The sequence below is a fragment of the Triturus cristatus genome, chromosome 11, assembly GCF_964204655.1.
Source record: "Triturus cristatus chromosome 11, aTriCri1.1, whole genome shotgun sequence".
NCBI lineage: Eukaryota > Metazoa > Chordata > Amphibia > Caudata > Salamandridae > Triturus > Triturus cristatus.
The window spans coordinates 1,169,183,134-1,169,205,091 of NC_140594.1; the positions used below are offsets into that span (position 1 = coordinate 1,169,183,134).

The following is a 21,958-nucleotide window of genomic DNA, read 5'->3' on the forward strand; positions in this document are numbered from 1 at the left end:
GGGGGGGGGGGTAAAAGCGCGCCCCGGAGACCGGGCTGCGGGTGTGCTAATGCAGGGCATAAGCACGCAAGGCAATGAGTCAAAGGCGCGTCGCGTGGGGGAGCGTCCCGTGCCGAGGTAGCCCCCCACCCACTGGCCCGCCTCCGGGGGAACAACTAATGAAATATTATGTGGGCCCACCAGAGAGTACTGACTGAAGGAGTATAAATAAATGCCCGCAAATGGCGGCGGTGGGGTCGAACCTATGGCTCCAGAGAGACTTGAGCCGAAACCAGCGCCTTGGACCGCATGGCCGCGATAACCCAATACTCGGCCCCGGGGACAAGCACCACAGCCACCGGCCGCGTCCCCGAGGCGCGTCCAACTCAAACCTGCCGAGCCGTAGTAGCCCCCCCCTCACCCCCGCCGGTCACGTGCACATGAGGAACTCATGCCTGGAGGCCAAAAGGGGCACTACTAAGAGTGCCCCGGCGTGACTAGGAAGCAGAGCTATGGGCATCGACCGCCTGGCTAAAGTTATTTCACATCGATCGAATGCATAACATAAATGTACAAACCAAGATGGCATCTCCCTTACTGCCTAGGCGCTAACCACGAACCGCGGGACCCCTCCCACACAGCGTCAAATGTAGACAACTCCCGAACGAGTGGGAAATGCGTAAATTCCCCCCCTCACCCGGATGTGGACTCAACCCTGGAGCTGTGGAACACACCGCATAATTCGCTTCAGTGCCCCTTGACCCAGCACATACTGTGCTGACCCAGAAAGGAGGGGGCCCCTGACCCGGCCTCTCTAGCCCACAGTGGAATTAATAAAAGCACGCATCATGCCTGCTGTGCATAAAAACATGGTTAGACGCCACGTAGTAAGTGACCGTGCCTTAAAGTCCGTATATTCAACCGTGAACTATAAACGTTCATCCTATAACAGCATACACACCGCTAACCATACATTAATAGAACATGGATTACTGTTGGATAAAGGTTAATTTTGGGAGGCGGGAGTTTGCATAGCGCGAGCTTGACCTGGATCGGGCAGTAAGCGCTTTCTTAGCACCAGTTACCTCCCATGCTGGTATGTACGCATAGAGTTGTATGAAAGGGGAGGTAGCATTCCCCGTCACAAGGATGGAAGAGGTCCTAGTGGCCTTTACAACACATATACGGACTTAAGTTATAACTTGCAAGTAACAAGGGGCGCCTCCTTTGAAAACAGTAACCTGCTGACCTATTTACATCAAATGCACTCTGTAATCTACTTGGCATACGTTCTTATCAGGGACATCGACCCTCTGCACTAACTTCACCTTAGTCGAAACCTCAACTCCACAAAATGCTGATCTCTCTCCCGAAGAAAATTAATCACGAGTTATCTTGACCCACATGTGAGACCTGGTAATCGCCGCGGAAAGCGACGCTGCCTCCGGTGCTTCAAAGGGCTAATGAACTCCCAAACCCGGCGCCCCCAAGTAGTTAGCACCACAGTCGCACCGTCCTAAATCCAGCCCTGCCGGGGCCGACAGTGAAGGAGCGCTTTACATGCCACCGAATTCGCATACACATTCAGACGCGGGGAAACTGAGGGATTTGCCCGCGATGGCACGGGCGTGCTCGAGGCCACACCGCCTCTCCCTATAATGCCTACGCTGAGGCCCGAACCTGGATTCCCCAGATTGAAGCCGCCTGTCCTGCCCACTGGGACCCCCTTCCACACACCCGGAAACCGGACGTGTGCGCGACCTATCTTTTTTATCACAAGTCGGCAGCAAGAAATGCCCATTCCAATCATCGAGAAGACTCCGAGAGCTACCTGCACACAAGAGGGCGAGGAGGGGGCGGAGACAGAATATGTACCCCCCCTGGCTCCTCCCCGCCGGAAGCAGCTATCTGCTGGGGTCTCCCTTGGTCTATCCCAGGGACACGACCTCCCACCCCTGTGCCTTCCTGTGGCACTAAGGCGGCCGCCCTCAAAGGGGCGGGCCGCTGCGCAACCCCCCCCCCCGGGCAGCCTTACAGACTATCGGGCCTGCCGCAGCCGCCTCGGGGTTCGCCTGGTCCAGCATAAGATGGGAGAGCAGAGAGTCTTGCTCTGATGGCTTGCTGCACATCAGCAGGATGCCGATCCCACCGGTTGGTGTATGTATCTCGGGCTAGCACAGAGGCGCTGGGTGCAACTCTTTGGCTTTGAAAACATTTTCGTCTCTCCCCACAGCGCTGTTGATCAGTGCATCCCGCAGGCTTTGGTGGGGCGCACATCGGGTCGTCGCGGCGTGCCCGGTCGCTGCTGTTGCATCGGGTGCATGGAGCCCACTCGGCGGGGAGTGTCAGATTGTCCGCGTTGGTTTGGACATTGGCGGTCAGGAGGATGGTGCTCTGCCTCCCAGTCCCCGTCGGCTGTTTGGGCGCCCACTCGGTTCTCGTGGAGTTTGTAGGCGGGTGATTTGGAGGCGGGACCAGAGTTAACTATGCAATGCAGGTAACACTTACATGGTATTCCTTCTCCAGAGTGCGCGACCTCATGGACCCCGGTATCGGTTGTTCAGGGTGCAGAATTTCGAGAGGGCGGTTGGAGAGTATGTCCGGACAAACCACGTCAAGTCCTCCATGGCCCAGGTTGACCCTGTTTGGCTCTCTTCATCCAGTGGCTGTACTCTTGCCCAGTCCACTTGGTAGTTGGATGTCCCACTGTGTCTTGCTGACTCCATGCAGCGCCCTCAGAGTAGATTGAAGATTCCCCTTGTCGGGCTACTCACTAATCGATGGGTTCCGGCTGAACGGCATTGAGCTGCGCTTGTGTGCCGGCGGGCAGAATTGGGATTTTGCGGAGCGAGCTCGGGGCCCGTCGGGTTGGTTTATTTGCCCTCTAGGTGCCGCCTGCTAGGCTGCTTCCAGGTGGGGGGCAGGGGTTGAGGGTCTGCAGCCAGGCTGTGCTTGGGCAATGTCTGGTATGCCGTCTCCTGGCGATGGCGATGTGAAGGGCTTCAGCTCATGGGCATCGGCAAACGTTGCCATGACGAGGGTCCAATATATGCTGGCTTTGGGTTTTGGACACAGGCCCCAGCCTGTCAGGGGGTCACCTGATCGAGTCTGCTCTGATATGCAGAGTTCTGCCCTGGAATATTTCTTAAAAGTATTGTTTTAAAGATCATTGTCCAACTTAATTTTCTTGCCAGCGATGTGTGGGAGTCTGTTGCAGTCAAATGTGGTGTTAGTGTTTCAGGCGCCAGCCATAAAAACAAGTTTCTTTCAGATCAAAACAGGACCTCACTTATGAGAACTGGGAGAGGGTCAGAGGTTAATTGTAGTAATTTCAATGAGCTGCTGCCTGGTTACAACATTAAAGCAAATATGTATCTCTGAATATAGGATATAAACACATTAAGCATTTGGGGGAGTGTACCAAGCAGGGCCAGCAACCTGGCCAAGAAAGGGCAGGAAGGCTGTAGCCGGAAAATAGATTCTAAGCTCTTCTGGACAAGGTCCCCGGAAATGGGTTTGGACCAGGGCCTCCCAAAATCCTTAAGATGTACTTTCCAAAGTGTTGCGACTTCAGGAGTGATTGTCAAAGGAATTGCACTTCAGCCAGGCAATGTTAACCCCCATCCACACCAAGCCGATTGTTTAAGGGCATCCTGGGCCGCATATACAAAGCCCAATATTAGGCCCCTGGGGTTGTCAGTGTTGTGCATTGCTAAATTCAACTGAACAGGAGGCGTGCTCGGAGTTTACACTAGCAGAAGTTTGGGAGGGCAAGACTCCACCTAGGGGTGTGGCTGGCGGAATTTGATAGACTCGTCCAAAATGTTTCACAGCAACTGCACATGGGAGAGTATCAACTACCTTTGCATAGTTCATTCAGATACACAGTATCATATTAATTTAAATAATCGCTGTAGGAGCAAGTTGCAAGCGTGAGATTCCCTCATGTCAGCAGCTGCTCACATTGTCAGCAATAAAGCTGCCTGGGAAGTCTGGGTGCAGCCACCACAGATCTAACTGACCAGGTAACAGTCTGGCAGGAAAGGAGGGATGTTGGATGGATTGCCCACTTAGCAGTGCGACTTGCACAGGAGGATGAGGGTGATTCAAGGGACACAGGTGGGTGGCGGCAACGCAAGACTGTCAGCTTGCTGGGTAGGAGGTTCCGCATCACCAACCAGAAGGGTGCCAAGTGGCAAAACCAGTAAATAGGTTTAATAAATGTGTGTCCATGGCCTTACGACTGTGTGGAGCCAGTCTCATTTAGAGGTACGCCCAGGTGGGAATGGTGTACTTCTTAAGGTTCGCATGACCAACGCGGCTTGTGGTATCTCCCAGCGGATCCTCTGAAGGTGCACTGCAGCTAAACATGAACCTGGGAATCTGGGATTCCGACACTTTGGCAGGTTTCAAGCATCCTGGGTCAGAGATGGACAGTAGGTACTGTGCATCTGTGATCCGACGGCCGGCAGTTAAGCAAGCAGGGAGCATTGCGTAGTTGTCACTGCAAGAAATGGTGAGGTGTCGCCAATAGTGGGTACAAGACATATATTGTTTCAAACCAGATTTGACACCATTAAGGTGTTCACTAGGGTTTAGCAATCAAAGTGGTCCATGCAATCGTCTGGTCAACGGGGCGAAGTAAGTGCACCCAGAACCAAGGGTAGGTGACATGTTCCTGCAGTTAAGCTCAAATGCCCGCCCGGTTAGCTATATTAGCCTCGCTGGGTGGGGACGCTGTCAGCCAACATAGTGTGCTGCTGTCACATGAAATGGGGAAACAGGGTGACAAGCACAAAAGGCTACAAGGTAAAAAGAACATTTGGCACGTCCAGTGTTCTACGAAAATTAAAAGTTATTGGAGCAGGTAATTTTCCACCGCTGGGGCTGCTCAGGGCGGGCTGTGTGACCCCCCCGCCCCCTATTTGGAAATACTCTAGGATGAGGGTAAAGTAGGATTTAGTCAATCCTGAATATTAGGCACCATATGGCAGACAGTGTGCACTGCATTAAATCAGACAGATTCTCTAAGCTGGTATGCCAAGGGGGCTCCACCACAGAGGGAGCTGAGCGGGCGAAAATCCCATAAGGAATAAGGGATGCATGGCAAGGGCAGGAGGGCACCCGTGCTCACTGTCACATACTTCTAGTTATGAACATTCCTGGGCGTCATGATTTAGAAAGCAAAGGGACTGTGCAAATGTTAAGGATAATCCTTCTCGCCCTAATAGCCAAAGTAGGCAGGCGGGTTGTGGGAGCGGTCACCTAACAAGTGGGCTGATGTCCCATAGATGGGGGACACAGGTGTTTAGCCACACACAGTGCTAGAAGGACGGCAGCTAGGTGAGATCAGTAAATGGGGCAATGTGAGCCTTGGCGTCTGAAATCGTCCCGCCCAGAGTTGGCACGGGGCTGAGTCATGTGAGGCAGTGGAACTTTCCCGCAGGAGGGTGAATAATTCTTGGCACAGGTTCACAGGCCAAAAGAGCCTTTGGTTTCATCAGACACTAGCTGATCCAGGCTAACGTCAAGAGCTATTGTTATTAACCCCGGGCGTAGTACTACGCTTCGCCCACGTAGTGTACGTAGCGCTGCCTGCTTCGCAGTTTTCGAAGTACGTGAAGCAGGCAGTGCTACACACACGCCAGGGCGAAGCGGAGAAATGCCCATGCGCGGGCGTCCGCGCATGCGCATTTGTGACAAGAAGTTGTGAACGAGGAAGAGGGAGCCCTGGAGACGCCGCGCTGCAGGTAAGTCTTTATATTTAATTATTTTAGCATACATGACATTATTTTAAAAGGAGGGTGGGCGGGAGGCGGGCGGCGTGTAGTGGGGCTACGCAGAGCACGCAAGTGTGCGTAGATTTGGGCACACTACGCGCTGCTCCACGTAGCCCCACTACGCCCACTACGCCCACCCCTGATTGTTATATAGATGGGGTTCATCTATCACCAGTAAGGATGGAGCTATCCCAGTGTCGTAACTAAAGTTCAAGGCCCCCCCCTGCAATATACACGGAGGGGCCCTCCTCCGGATTTATTCCGGATCGCACAGGCAGAAGTACTGTGCCGAGGGGGCTCCCTGCAGCTTGGGGGCCCCCCGCACCCTGGGGGATGCGGGGTCTTTGTTACGCCCCTGAGCTATCCTTATAGATTTGCACGAGGCTCTAGTGGTGAGAGGTTGCAGGTGAGAATATAGCTGTTTTGGTGGGGGGCTCTGACGGTGACAGAGGCTGCCTCCAGAGCTCTGGCGGAGTTACAGGGCGATCTGGAAGCAAATGGGTACAGAAGGGTGCCTCTGCAGGGCACAATAGGGGTGCCAGAGCCAAATCCCAGGAGCCTCATGGGAGGTTCCTGGAAAACCGCGTCGGCGTCCTGTTAGTCCTTCGGGCGGTTGTGAGCCTGAACAACCGAGGGCTTGCCTTGCTAGGGACCAATGAGTCACGTGATCCGGAAAGAGGATCACCCCATAAGGTGTAGCACTGATTGGGTTCTCCCCAGTGCTGCTTGGCTCATCAGGCGGGCAGGCAGCATAGTTGGTTACACCGGCCTGCCTTTGGATCGCCCGTAAGATAACCCACCATATTGCATACTTTTGTATGGAATAAACCTGCAGCAATATTTACCCAAACAAAGGTTGTGTTGTGTATTTATTTATTTAGCATGCATGCTATGTGTTTGTGTGGGTGGGGTGTGTTGCCAATGGTGGCACTATACATGCCAGTGTGGGTGGACATAGCCCTTTCTATTGGTCACTGAAATGTGGGGCAGTGGGGAGCAGCGGGGTGCGGCCTGTACTGGGAAGTGTGATCATCCACAGAAATGTGGGCAGAGATTGGAGAAAGTATAAGCACAGAAGGGCCTTCCAGGCGTTTTTCCTAGTGATACTGACAATAAGTGGCGGCTCTCCCTTGTGGGCCGCATGGCTCTGCCCTCCTTCATTTCTGGCCCATTTTATTATAGTAAGAGAGGGTGCTGGTCTCTCATTCACCCTTGCGATAATAAACAGATTCTGACCTCCTCTGGCACCAGCAGCAGCCTGAGGGAGCTGGTGACAGTCTGCTGGTTAGCTCAGCTGCATGAAGCTGCGTGCATCAGCAGGCAGAGACATGGTCCGGGCCAGCCCTAGCTCAGGGCCCTGGCATGCCCCAGTGCCTCCCTCATCTATGACGTGCACAAGCGTCTTTGCAGAAGGCAGCCATTGGGGTTGCAGGCTACAGCCCTGCAGTGCCCAGGGCTCCATTCCAATCAGCCTGTCACCCCGCTGCTCACAGAGGTGGGGAGGGCTGGGGTGAAAGAGCAGACACTGAAACCTCCAATCTGCAGCTGAGCAGGTTTGACATCTCAGTGTAATGCCCCAGTGCTGGTTGAGGCCGGAGACACATGTGGCTGCCCCAAGGGTGAAAGAAAGGGCAGGATCCCTGCGCAGGCAGAAAGGTAAAGGAATGATTCAAGTGATGTTTGCATGTGGGGGAGGGAGTGTATCCAACTGCGAAGGGGAGCGTGAGTATGTGTGAGCCTATCTGTGTATGAGTGAAAGTGAAGAAAGTCAATGAAGGAGTGACTTAGAGTGAGTGAAATGCATGATAGGAAGAGAGTATGATGAGAGTGAATGTGACTGAGCGAGGGAGACTAACAGTGAGTGTAAAGACTGTCACTGTGTGTGAGACTGAGTGAGTCTGAGTAAGTCATTGAATGAATGAGAAGGAGTGAGAGTGAGAATCAGTGACACCGATGTATTCAAAGTGAGTCAGAAAGAGACTGAGTGAATAGAGTGAGTCAGAAGGAGTCTAAATGAGAATGAATGAGACTGACTGAGACTGAGTGAGTCACAGTAAGATTGATTGAGGGAGAATGAGTGGGACTGAGTGAGAATGAGTGAGATTATGTGAGAGTGAGTGGGAATGAGTGTGACTCAGTGATACTAAGGTTGAGTTAAGCTGACTGCAAATTAGTGAGACTGAGCAACTACGTGAGACTGAGTGAGTCAGAGTGAGACTGAATGGCAATGAGTGAGATTGAGTGAGTCAGAATGATTGAAAATGAGTGAGATTGAATGATTTGTAATGAGTTAGGAGCGAGACTGAGGAAATCAGAGTTGAGACTGAGTGAGTCAGAGTGAGAATGAGTGATAATGAGTGAGAGTGAGTACGTCAAAGTGAATCAGAATGAAACTGGGTGAGGGAAGATGAGTGCTCTGCAGTGAGATTGAGTGAGTCGAAATGAGTGAGAATCAGTGGAACTGAGTGAGACTGAGTGAAAATGAGTGACAATGAGTAAGGCTGAGTGGTTCAGAGGGAGCATGAGTGAGACCATGTAAGTTAGTGAGACGGAGTTAGTCAAAGTAAGTAAAAATGTGACTGCAAATGAAATGAAAATGAATATGAGAGAATAAGACTGAGTGAGAATGAGTGTGAGAGGGAGACTGAGTGCAAGCGAGTGTGTCCAAGAAGAAGTTGTACTCACTCACTGGATTTCGAGCCAGGGATTACGCCCAGCCTCATTTGAAGGTGCCCAGCCGCCACTGGTGGCAATGGAACTGCTGGATAGTTAATTGATGAAGAAGAGAGGTGCGTGTATGAGAGACAGCTGAACAGAGGTGAGAGGGATAGACTCACTGTGGGGGATGGGCAGATGGATGCTGCGGTTGTACTGACTGATGCGGACATCCTTGTGGCTGATGGTGCTGATGAGAGCCAGGAGCATCCTGGGCCCTGACAATGAGCTGCAGATGCTTCATCCCACTTCTGTGGTCCAGATTCTGTGGACTGGTGCCAGAGTTGGATCTGCACAGAAGCAGATGCCAGAAGAGGTATGAGGGGTCAGGAGAGGAGCGCGCTGACGACAGCTGAAGCCTCACTGGCAGAATCAATAGGAACCTCATCGAGGTCAGCCTGGATGGAACCTGCTAAGTGCACCGAGCAAAGTGGGAAGAGTCAAAGAGAGGCTGAAAGGGTGGAGAGCAGGAGAGGTGACGGCATCAACTTTGGGATGTCATTGGTGGAAAAGGGGCTCTCACCTGTGACGATAGTGGGAAGGGCAGCAGAGAGAGCCTCTGGGGCAGGGGCTTCAGGCTATGATCCGAATGATGGAGGATCTGTAGAAGGGTTGAGGAAGGATGTTCGAGAGAGAAGGGAAAGGTGGAGGTTTATAGGCGGTCATCACGGTTTGAAGGGACAAGGAGGGGTGAGAGCTGCATCTGTGTCCACCGTGGAGACAGGACTCTTCAGAGACACATCTGACAGTGTTGTAGGAGTGTTGTGAATGCCAGAGGTCGCGGGGGCCAGATCTTACCAGGGGCTGTGGTTGAAGGGCGTGCCGTTGGACAGGGGCAGGTTGGTGGTGATGGGAAGCAACATTGACCAATGCATGGGAAGGGTGGTGGAGAACGCTGAGCAGGTCAAGCGACGAATGAGTTTGTCCAGTGCAGGCGTAGCAGGCATACAAGAAGAGGAGAGGAGGGACAACAGGCAGTGTTTATACAGGAAAGAGAGAGTGGTGAACAGGCAGGTGTCGGTTGCATCCCAGAAGTGGTTGAGCATGGGGGGATGGCAAGAGGCACAGAATGAAACACACTTGGGGCAGTGACGTAATGACACGGATTAGGGTGGGAGAAGTACAGGCTAAGGTAATAGGTCCATGGAAGTCTGGATGTGGGGTATGTGAGGCTGGTGAAAAGACAGAGTGTATTTCCCTGTTAGACAGAAAGCAGGTAACAGGAATAAAGAAATATGTGGGTATGTTCCACTCTACCATAGAATGGGCCTGTGAGCATGTGAAGAGGCACAGTTATGGCCAGCAGGTGGGCTGGAGATGACCACCTGGCAGTGGGTTGGCATTGCCCTGGAGGGATGGGATGTGCCAGGGAGTGCCCAAGCTGCGGTAAGTGAGGGACACCAGGTCCAGGCCAGGCTTGATTTTAAGTAATTTAGAGTAAAGTGAGGGCCTTGACTCAACTGTTAACATTTATGAAGACAGATTTAAAGACAAGGTTGTTGGTCTTTGGACGTGTTTGTTACCTAGGAGGGGGTGGCGCGAGACAGGATGCCAACTGCCATCATCAAGGTGTTCAGATGCGTGTGTAGGGGGTAGCAGGGTATTGTAAAGCACACAACACGGCTAGTTAGTCCTGTGGACACGGTATCTAAGTGAAAGATATTGCTTCAGTGCCACAGGGTCACTGGTCATTGTTGAAGAACAGGACTTACCTTTTGAAGGTGATGGCAGTAGGGCTGGGGGAGGAGATGAAGTGAGATGTGTGGGGGCAGAACAAACACCTCTCTGGAGGGACTTGTGATGTCTAAAAGAGAGAACTCAGGACAAAAACAGGGGTGAGAAGGAAAGACAGAAGAGAAGGGAGGAGAAAGACATGATTGAAAGGCATGATTGAAACTTAGGCATGATCGGAGCAGGAGATGGAACCAGCCTGACCCGGGTGTGGACAGGTAAAAAGGAAGGCAGAGAGTCAGTGACTGATGGCAGGAACATAGGGCTTCCTGGAGAGAGCATGTAAGGTGGGGAACAGAGAGCTATGGGGATGTCGAGTCCTCAGGGGTGGGTATTGTTTAATGGTGGGAGACGGGTTGGAGTTTGGCATTATAGACTAGACTTTGGTGGGTTAGAGGGTGTGGCTAAAGCCAAAGGCTTGTAAAGATTGTGACCTCTGTTTACTTCCAACAAAAAGACATTTTTCGCAAACGAATGCATCGGTTGGTCCCAGCCGCCTTCTGTGCAGGTAACAGCGGTGGGGCCGGGTTAGGGGGGATTTCGAGGGGCGATGCAGAGGGAAAATTAAATAAATAATTAATTTTCCCTCTGCATCATCCTTCGAAATCCCCCCTAACCAGGCCCCACCGCCCCATCGTTGTTACCTGCGTGGACCGCAGCTGATTGGTCCCTCTCCCAAAGTGCTGCCTCCCAAAAACTCAAGTGGCATCAGCAACTGCCCTCATAAATGTATTGAGGTCGCTATAAGTTGATGGCGGCGAACAAATACACTTTCACAAGAACCCTGAGTCAAGTGTAAGATGGCCGCCCACAATTCGGAACGGGGTTTAATCCAAAATAGCAAAGTGAACTGCATATGCTAGACAAGTGACCAGTCCTGTGCACACATACAATTCATATAATCAAAAATTGATACAGGTAAGTACAATGCAACAAAGAAAATATCCATATATGAATTGAAAATTCCGTTTAATAAGCATATCCAGCCGACACGTGTTTCATCGTGGGACGTGTGAACCACGACTCTTCAGGGCTGGAAAAAATACAAAACGATTCTTGCTAAGACAAATGCCTTAAGCAAAGCGATTCTACAAAATAATGCTCATTACAAACGTGGTATATCAAATGAGCATTATTTTGTAGAATCGCTTTGCTTAAGGCACATGTCTTAGCAAGAATCGTTTTGTATTTTTTCCAGCCCTGAAGAGTCGTGGTTCACACGTCCCACGATGAAACACGTGTCGGCTGGATATGCTTATTAAACGCAATTTTCAATTCATATATGGATGTTTTCTTTGTTGCATTGTACTTACCTGTATCAATTTTTGATTATATGAATTGTATGTGTGCACAGGACTGGTCTTTTGTTCAGCTTTAGGTCAATTTCATTTGGCCTTTACAATTTGAGGGGTTTAGGGGTCTCCCCTCCCTGTTTTGCACCATACAGATATTGTAACTTACTGTACCAACGTTTATCTGCAGAGCGCCACTACTTCCTAATATTTGAATACCCTGTTCTAAGAATTTTGATATGCTAGACAAGTGACGTCACAAACTGACGGAAGCGTGGACCTCCGAATTCAGAAGACGAATAGAATGTTTATTGATCACACCTGGTGCCACCGAGTCTGTAAGTGTGGGACATGCACATTTTTACACCTGTAAACGCCCAACCGGTCCCCAGTATAAGCCATTCATAAAGATTTCCCACTTCATTCACAGTCGCAGCTGACATGGCTTGCGGGTGGGGGGCGGGGAGTGGGGGCGAGTCAAGTGTCGCATTGGGATCGGAAATTAAAAACAATCAAAATAAATATACCTGGAGGCCGGGTCCCGTGTCTTCTGTGCTACTGCTCTCCTACCTCCAACAGGAACAGGAAGCAGGCAGCCAGGCTCCCTCCCCTTAGCCAATCACAATGCTGCAATGTAGCATTGTGATTGGTCTGAGCGCTTTGACACAGCACTCAGCCAGGGACTGGAGGGGTGGGCATGTTCTCCATGCAGGCTGTCATGCATCCTGCATGGAAAACAGGGAAGTGCGCATGACTGCTTTGGGCGGCCCGAGAGGGCTGAGCAAACTGTCTTAGCGCACTCAGGAGTGGGCAACCCACTCCTCCCCTGCCCTGCTCGGAGAGCAGGGCAGCCCCGCCCATCCACCCACAGCAATGCAGCAGGACAGGAAACATAAAATGACAATAACTCCAAGTTATTGTCATTTTATGTTTCTCGCTACTTGAAAGCAGTGCGGTGACACTGCTCCACCATAGCGAGAAGTCGCCTCTCTTCATTCGCCTTCCCCTGTCTCACTTTTCCCCATATTGAGTACGATAATTTTCAACACATATTGTGGTAATTTTCACTTAATCAAACTCAACAAATTGGACAATTTAGGCAGGTTTTTCTCCGCCCGTTCACATTTTACAGCATTTTTCTACCCACGGTGGTGCACAAGGGCAGATCGCCAACTCAAGTGTGAAGCAGAACCATTTTCTCAATGCAATGAAATGCTGTAGGTGAAAGAATCTGTTGAGAAACTTAGAACGATTACGTCCATGTTGTAGTTTGAGAAACTTTGCAACTTTTCACAGTTTTCCTTAGACTTTTCTAAAGGTTGGAAAAAACAGTTTTTAACTTCATGTAACTCTAATCCTTGACCAGCTCCATCTGTTGTGACGCTCATAAGAGAGGCCCTAGAACTGATATTAACATAAAATATATCATTCTAAGGTATGGGGCACATTTATCAAACTTTCACGCAGCGCAACGCAGCGCGCCACCTTGCTGTGCTGCACTGCGTGGAAGGAAAGGGCAGGAGTGCACCCTAGTTTAACATAATACAGCACATTCTTGTTCTTTCCTTGCCTTGGCCCACAATGTGCATCCTTGCGCCAACACAAGAACCCTTGCACATGGAGCAAGGAGGCCTGCGCTGTAAGCAGGATTGTTTTTGTGCAGGAGGGCATAAAAACAGCCACCTGAGGCCTTTTCTCTTTCTATGTGTGCTGCAGAATGCAGCAAACATATAAGGAGGAAAACGTGAGAAATAAAGATATTTCTCCTTGTTACTCCTCTCTTGCGGATGCAAAGCATTTTGACGCATTCCTAGGTCTACCAGTAATAGTAAATCTGGGGATGCACCAACATCCATGGGTGGATGGGTGGGAACACCCACCCAGCACCAATAGAACGCCTCCCTGGGGAAGAGTAATGCAACGCAGCGATTTGTGTTGCATTGCGTTGCTCTGGATTTATCAAGCCATGCAGGACCACGCAAGGTGGCATTGAGTGGCTTGATAAACCTGACTTTGTTGTTTTGTCCCCATTGAGCCCCCTTGAGTGGCACAAGGGCAATGCAACTCAATGATACAAATGCCCCTCAGTCTTTAGGAATGATGCCACTGACACAAATGATTGCTTGGTCTTCAAGCAACGCTTGGAAGAAACACAACTTGATGCAAGTGAGCAGCATAGATTGGAGCAGGTGCTCCTGGCAGATGAGGAGAGAGGGAGAGTGAGTGGCCCTGAGGAACAGACATTAGGGAAAGCCCATCACACAAGTGAATAAGGTGTGGGGCTTCCTTGCTGTACAATGTACTTGATAAATGCCTACCAGCACCTGGCTTGAATGTAGATCCAAGTAGATGGAGCTGAAGATGAAGATGAAGATCTGGAGAAGATGTCCCAGCAGGAGGAGATTATGAATGTGTCACACGAGACGAGCCAACTGAAGGGGAACCCGAGGAAAGAGCTCTCTTGCTGTAGGGTTGCTTGAATGAGGTGATATTTTGAAAGATTGAACAGTTTACTTGTGATATACACAAACCAAAGACCTCTTTGTGAGCAATATAAACTGTGTTAAGTCTGTGCACCGTCACCATTAAGGCAAAAAGCCAATTCTGGTCCAGAGACATGTCGGCTCATCACCACCCCAGAAGAACCAACCACCACTAAGGTCCCCTTTCGTACCCATGCCCAGACCATGTATACTCCTGAGGGCTGCAACCTATTAGCACCATGCTCACACCCCTTCTGAATGCCTCCACCTCTTCTGTCACCTTCCCAGATGCTTGGAAACATGCAATTTTCCTCCCACTGCTGAAGAAACCCTCTGCAGAACCTTTAATGCTCACCAGCTACAGGCCGATCTCTCTGCTACCATTCCCAGCCAAGGTGTTAGAGAAATCATCAACAGACAGCCCACCGAATACCTCAATGACAACCAGCTCCGAGACACCACTGGTTTCAGATCCAACCACAGCATGGAAACTGCCCTCATGGCCACCACAGATGATGTCCGTATGATTCTGGACAGAGGTGACACACTGGCCCTTGTCCTCCTGGACCTTTCAGCCACTTTTGTTATGTTATGTTATGTTAAAGAGTTTGTAAAGTGCTCAACTCACCCTGGGGCATCTCGGCGCTGCCTAATAGACTAACATCCTAGATAGAACAGCGAAGGGAACTAGGTGAGAGTTCAGAACAGGAAAGCTTTCAACTTTTTCCTAAAAAGTTTGCACCTAGGAATTGATCGCAGAATCTGGGGAAGCTGATTCCAATATTTTGGAGCAAGATATGAAAAAGCTCTGCCTCCCGTCCGAGTAAGACGGAAACAGGGGACCTGGAGGAGGCCCTGCAAACTAGATCTAAGACTCCTTGATGGGCAGTATTTAAAACGTTTTTTTTGTAGATAGAGAGGACCTCTATTGTTCAAAGCGTTATAGGTGAGACAGCAAATCTTGAAAAAAGATCTCTTTTTCACCGTTAACCAGTGTAATTCTCTGAGCAATGGCAGAGAAGGGGAGCCTGCCGGTTGATTAAAGATCATTCTCGCTGCTGTATTCTCAACCACCTGCAGCTTAGCTAGGTGGGTCTCACCTGCTTCTGCCAGCAGTGCATTGCCGTAATCCAAACGGCTGGTTACCAAAGCTTGCACTAAGGTCCTACGATGACAGGTAGGCATATATGGAAGGATTTTACTCAGAAGCCGAAGGCTATAATAGCATGAGGTGGATGTGATCGCGATATGGTCTTTCATGGACAACAACCGATCAATTTTTATGCCCAGGTTTTTGATTGAAAACTTGGGGATGGGGACAGAGCCCAATTGAGCAGGCCACCAATCATCGGACCAGACATCAGTTGCTTTACCCAGCAGCATAATTTAATTTAATTTAATTGTGGGTTTTATATAGCACTAGAATCGACTCCCAGAGGAGTATCTCCGCGCTTCGACCGCTGGGGAACCCGTCCTGGCTCACCCTGAGACATGGTCCCTTATGGGTATCTCTAAGGTGCGACCAAGCATCCCCGGCGGTCTGGGGGGGCCGTTGTGAAGATGAGGCAAGCTAATGCCCAGAGTTGCCGAGTGTGGTCCCTGACTGGAGTGGGCACCGAGGCGAGAATTATCGAGCCCGCTGACCCTGGTCCACGACCCTGCCACGTCAGGAATCGAACCCTGGTCCCGGGCCGTCCTCTGCTTACGGGTCTGCTGCCTCTAACCAGTGAGCCACACCTCTCCACCTAATCCTAATCTCTGATTTATCTGGATTCAGCTGCAGGTAACTGACCGTCATCCAGTCATAAATTGTCTTCATGCCATTTGCAAAGTGAGTTTTCTCATTCTCTAGGTTTTCTCCAATGGTGAACATAAGCTGCGTGTCATCTGCATAAGAGATGATCTCAAAGCCTAACTGTTCAGCTATCCTCGCCAGAGGAGACATGTAAATATTTAAGAGGGTAGGACTCAGGAACACCCCTCTTCAAAGGCATTTTCGGCGAGGTATAGGGACCCAGTATGACAGTTTGGGTTCTGTCAGCCAAAAACTGTTGTAGCCACTTCAGGGCAGTCCCTTTGATACCACTGGAAGCTAATCTCTCCGCCAGCTTTATGTGTGAGATGGTATCAAAAGCTGCGGAGAGATCTAAGAGAATCAGTATCGCTGAACCCCCCGAATCTACTGTTCGTCTGAGCGAATCTGTCACTGCCAGTACGGCTGTTTCCGTACTAAAACCTTTCCGGAAACCTGATTGTGAAGGGTCCAGAATTCCATTTTGTTCCAAATAAGAGCAAAGTTGTCTATTTATAGTACCTTCCAACAGTTTTCCCAAGAGTTGTAGTAGAGAGATAGGCCGGTAATTTGAAAGGATTGACGGATCTGCTGAAGGTTTTTTCAATATAGGGCGGACAAATGCCTCTTTCCAAACAGTAGGAACAGTTTCTCACACCATCCTCATCCAAAGCCTACATGACATCGGAATCCAAGGACACGCACTCCCATGGATCTACTCTTTCCTGACTGGAAGGACCCAGTCAGTCAGCCTGGTACTGTACACCTCGGATGCCAGCAACCTCATCTGCAGAATTCCACAAGGATCCTCCCTGAACCGACCCTCTTAAATGCATACATAATCCCTCTAGCCAGCATCATCTGCTCTCACAACATCAACTTCCTCTCTTATGCCGATGACATGCAATTCATTCTCTCTCTCGCGGACAAGATGCCCACATCAAGTTCAATGCCTGCATGATTAAAATCACCAACTTGATCAAGACCAGCAGTCTAAAGCTGAACACCGACAAGACAGAAATCATGATCTTTGGAAAGAGAATATCACTGTGGGGTCCCACCTGGTGGTCACCCAGAGCTAGGACTGACACTCACCCCCACCATCCACATCAAGGAACTCAGGATCATCATGAACAGCAAGCTTGACATGTCAACCAAGGCAAAAGTCGTCACCAACTCTTGATTCCATACCTGAAACTGCTGAAGAAGATTTTCAAATGTCTCTCAATTCACTCCCAAAAAGTAACCATGCATGCACTAGTCACAAACAACATGGACTAAGGGAACACACTCTATGCCAGAAACAAAAATAATTCACCCGAAGGCTGCAGACCATTCAGAACTCGGTGGCCAGAATCACTCTGAACCTCCCAAACCACTCTCACATCACACCACCCCTGAAGGTGCTCCTCTGGCGCCCCACTCACAAACAATCAGAGCTCAAACTCCTCACCTACACTTTCAAGGTACTACATAACACTGACCTTGCATACATCAGCAACTTGCCTACTTGCAGACATTCATTCCATATGGAAAATCAGATATGGTGGTTGAGCTTTCTCCAACACTTCTCCTAAACCATGGAAGCACCTGCCTCCACACATAAGAGACTCCTCCTCACTTCTTGAATTCCACAAAAAACTGAGGATCTGGCTTTTTGAGTAGTCACACTTCGCCTTAGGTGTGGCTAGACACACACTTGCTCAGCGCCAGGCTATTCTCCCGGGTGATATTGCGCTTTACAAATCTGCAACCATAACATAGCAAGTGTGTTCTATATGAATTCATTCAGACAACAAATAAGATGTAAACAATTTGAAATTCCAAAAAACACATTTACTAAAAATACTATAAACAAATATTATAAATAGGCTGTCCAGTTTTAGGTTTAAACCTATAATAACTGATAAAAACCCACCGGAAGGGAAATAGTCCTCACCAGTGTAATCATATAAACACTGGAAAAACCCTACACAACCACAAACTAAATGCCATTCAAAGAAAGGAAAAGGAGAGTGAAAGAGTAATTTGTATTTCTTCCTGAGGAAGGCAATACAATGTGACTTTGTTATATAAGGTAGCTGTAAGAAAGACTGGGCTAACATTATTTTGTTGGGTATGGATGTGACTAAAATGTTGTTTCTTTGTCCTTTTTTCTGTTTTTTGGTCTTTGGTCTAAAGATACAGGGGTTAGAAGCATGTTTTAGGTGTTTTTTATTTATTTTATAAATTGTAGAGAATCAGGAAATATCAAAATATTTGATTTTTTGGCTACGTTTGAGTCTTTCACTGATAGGAAAAATGTAGGATTCATAGGAATATTTCCAATATATGTACCATCACATTTACCCACAGAGAAGGGGTAATAACCCTTGATACATCAGCCCCCTTTTCTAGTGAGTCAGCATTGATAGTAGGTGAATTGCCAAACACCCCAGGCTTTAAACATTCAATGCAAGGTATAGTGACAGGTATATGTGAAAAGAGTGCAGTCACAAAGCATCTGGGATACTGGTGAAAACAGGACACCTGACTTTTGGAAAACATGGAATGCAGTGTCACTTGGAATGCTGCTGCAAAAAGTTCTTACCAACTTCAACAAAGATTGGAGTGATATTGTATGTATTTGCAGTGAGTCAGCTACATATATGAAAAAGTTGTGATGAACTGTCAAAATCGATACCTGAGCTGAAGGGCTTCCCTGTAAGAGATCCTTGCCACTTGTTAGATGATATGCTGAAAGCATCTTTACAATCTTCACAGTTAATGAAGAATGCTATTGACTTTTTAGTCCATTCTGGTGCATTGTTTTGTTATGCGGGAAAACTAAAACTCAAATATTTCTAATTTTGTGCTTTGTGTGGCATCAAAGAAAGAGTCCTCCCAACTGTGTCACTTAGCTGGTGGTTCTCAGTCCTAGAGGCCATGAATGCCATATTATCCATGTGGCAACGGTTTACAGACCTTTTGCTGAGTGATGATGGCAAAGGCAAGAAATGTGAGGATCTTTGGTCACAAATTGATAGTGATTTGAAAGAAAATACACTCTACTGCATTCTTACATTTTTACAGGAAAGCATGATTGCTGTCGTGGACATAATAAAAAAATTAGATTCTGAAAAAACACCCTTGCCTACCAAGTGTTCAGCATAATTGGTGTAGATGTGAAACATCTCCTTGAAAGTAGGCTGGGAGACACTTTTAGTGACTTTGGCACTGCAACATGTTCCATGTTAGAGTGCTTGCCACTTGGTAAGCAAAGAAAAGCTGAGGAGCAATTCAGTAACTTTTACTTTACAATGTATGAGAAATAACCCTTCACCAACCATGGCATTTGAAGTCAAAGAAGCCTCACTGTGGTATTCTGCACAAGTTGTAGATCCCTTCTGTAAAAGGGAAATTTTCTCCGGAGTTTCAAAAGTGCTGCTTCATATTTGACCGCTTCAATAACTCTGAGGGCATAAGCACCCAGTTCAACGTATATGTTGCTGAACCTGTCACAGAGAATCACGATCTTCAGGTGCACCAGTATTGGCATGGAAAGCTATGTCTGTAGCCAGAAATAGCTTATTGTGTACTGGCTATTTTGGCGTTGCCTGTCTCAAGTGCCAATGTTGAGAGGGCCTTTTCACAGATAAAAGTTTACATGGGAAGGAAAGAGAGAGCGTGCATGGCCAAAGACTCACTGAAGAAGTATTGTATGGTGTACTACAAAAAGTTTGATGTGTAAAAATGTATTTGGACCTCATATACACTTATGTACACTGTCTATATACCATGCACTATCAGTGCAAAGCAGGCACAAATAAAAGCAAAACGTTCCATAAACACCGTAAAAACACTGTTTCTGTTGTTTTTAATTATGCAAAAATGTGTAACCACTGATAGCCACTGTTTTTTAAGGTATTGAAAACACTTATAAAACCCCACCAGAATTTACCAAAAATAGAAACTGAAAACAGGAAAGCCTAGATATAAATATAAGAAAAAAAAATAATGCAATAAAATTGGGGTCTAAGAGTATTAAATATACTATTTCCACTCCACTTTATGCAACAGTAGGGAAAGTGTTGGACTTCGGGGGGGCTAGATTTATTATTCCCACTCCAGTCTGTGCAACAGGGTAAGCATTGAACTTGTGAGGGGTAAGATTTACTATTCCCATTCCAGTTAGTTCGACTGTAGGGAAAGCATTGGACTTCAGGGGGGTTATATTGACTATTCCTACTCCAGGTAGGGCAGCAACAGGGAAAGCGTTGTAGTTTGGAGAAGTTAGATTTACTATTCACACTCCAGTCTAAGTAACAGTAAGGAAAGCGTTAGACTTCAGAGGGGTTTGATTTACTATTCCTAGTCCATTTAGTGAAACAGTAGGGAAAGTGCTGGACTTTGGCGAGGGTTAAATTTAATATTCATAGTCCAGTCTAAGCAGCAGTAGGGACAGTGTTGGACTTCGAAGGTGTTAAAGGTACTATTCCTACTCCAGTGAGTACAACATTAAGGAAAGTGTTGGACTTTGGATGGGTTAAATATTAAATTACAGTACACAAAAACAAATATATTTACTTATCAAATTTTTTTTACTTATAAGTGAAAAAAGAAAAAAAGTCCAAATTCCATATAAATATGCTAACTTCACTAACTATAAAAAACTCAGTAATATATCATCACGTATCCATTTGATTTCAAGTAATATACAAAATGTAATTAATTTTAAATAATAAATGTCAGCTCAAAACAAATTGTCGCAAATACTTGCCATTGAATAAAATATGTATATAATTAAAATAAACATCAAAAATCAACAAGAGAGGAAGGGATCTACGCGGCTAGTCCCCTCAGTAGATTATCCAAAATCAACAAAGCCAGTGTACAGTAAATCAAATCAAAGGGCACTGTAGTCAAAACAACACTGTAGTCAAAAGAGCACAGGTCCACAAATTCCATATAAACCGGTATGTTCACGGAAAGAAAGTAGACCTCTATGGAACAATACCCAGTTGGTATTAAAAGCCCTCACTCGCCAACCTGGTTGGTGACATGCTTCATCATTGGGCTTCCACTGGGACGACCGAATGTCATCCCAGTGTGCTGCAACGCCAGGTTACTGCGGAGCGTGGTTTTTTTGTGTGGGGATAGTGAATTTAAAATCTCCAATTGAGTCAAAAATAAAACTTTAATAATTTTGCTTAATTGGAAAGAATAAAAGGGAGTGAGGGTCAAAAAAATAAAAGACCTGGTTCACTCCGCGGCGGTCAACATGTTTCTGCCTCTATGAGTGTTAATTGGGCATTCTTCAGGACCAGAGTGGATGTGCGGAGCCCCGGTGGTGTGAACTCTCTAAGGTCCACCCTACCGTGGGCTACTTATGTGAAAATCAAAAAAACTAGATAGTGAAAACTCCGCCAGTTAATGTTATTTGTTAAGGGGAGAGGAACGAGTTTACTAGAGAGATGCCAATCCGTTAATTGCCTCATGGATCCCGGGAGGGGGGTGGGAGCAAATTGGCACACCGCCCTTGCTGCTCAGCACCCGTGAAAAACCTACACAGCCTCTTGCTGCCGGGTCCGGATTGGCCTCTCTAGTAAACTCGTTCCTCTCCCCTTAACAAATAACATTAACTGGCGGAGTTTTCACTATCTAGTTTTTTTGATTTTCACATAAGTAGCCCACGGTAGGGTGGACCTTAGAGAGTTCACACCACCGGGGCTCCGCACATCCACTCTGGTCCTGAAGAATGCCCAATTAACACTCATAGAGGCAAAAACATGTTGACCGCCGCGGAGTGAACCAGGTCTTTTATTTTTTTGACCCTCACTCCCTTTTATTCTTTCCAATTAAGCAAAATTATTAAAGTTTTATTTTTGACTCAATTGGAGATTTTAAATTCACTATCCCCACACACAAAAAACCCCGCTCCGCAGTAACCTGGCGTTGCAGCACACTGGGATGACATTCGGTCGTCCCAGTGGAAGCCCAATGATGAAGCATGTCACCAACCAGGTTGGCGAGTGAGGGCTTTTAATACCAACTGGGTATTGTTCCATAGAGGTCTACTTTCTTTCCGTGAACATACCGGTTTATATGGAATTTGTGGACCTGTGCTCTTTTGACTACAGTGTTGTTTTGACTACAGTGCCCTTTGATTTGATTTACTGTACACTGGCTTTGTTGATTTTGTATAAT

General features: G+C 47.9%; 1 non-coding gene across 1 annotated transcript; it reads left to right on the forward strand.

Annotated features, from left to right (window-relative positions):
- Nucleotides 1-1,088: 1,088 nt before the first annotated feature.
- LOC146788651 (U6atac minor spliceosomal RNA) lies at nucleotides 1,089-1,210 on the forward strand. The gene has a single exon (XR_014971469.1). It is a non-coding gene; the product is annotated as a U6atac minor spliceosomal RNA (small nuclear RNA).
- Nucleotides 1,211-21,958: the final 20,748 nt, after the last annotated feature.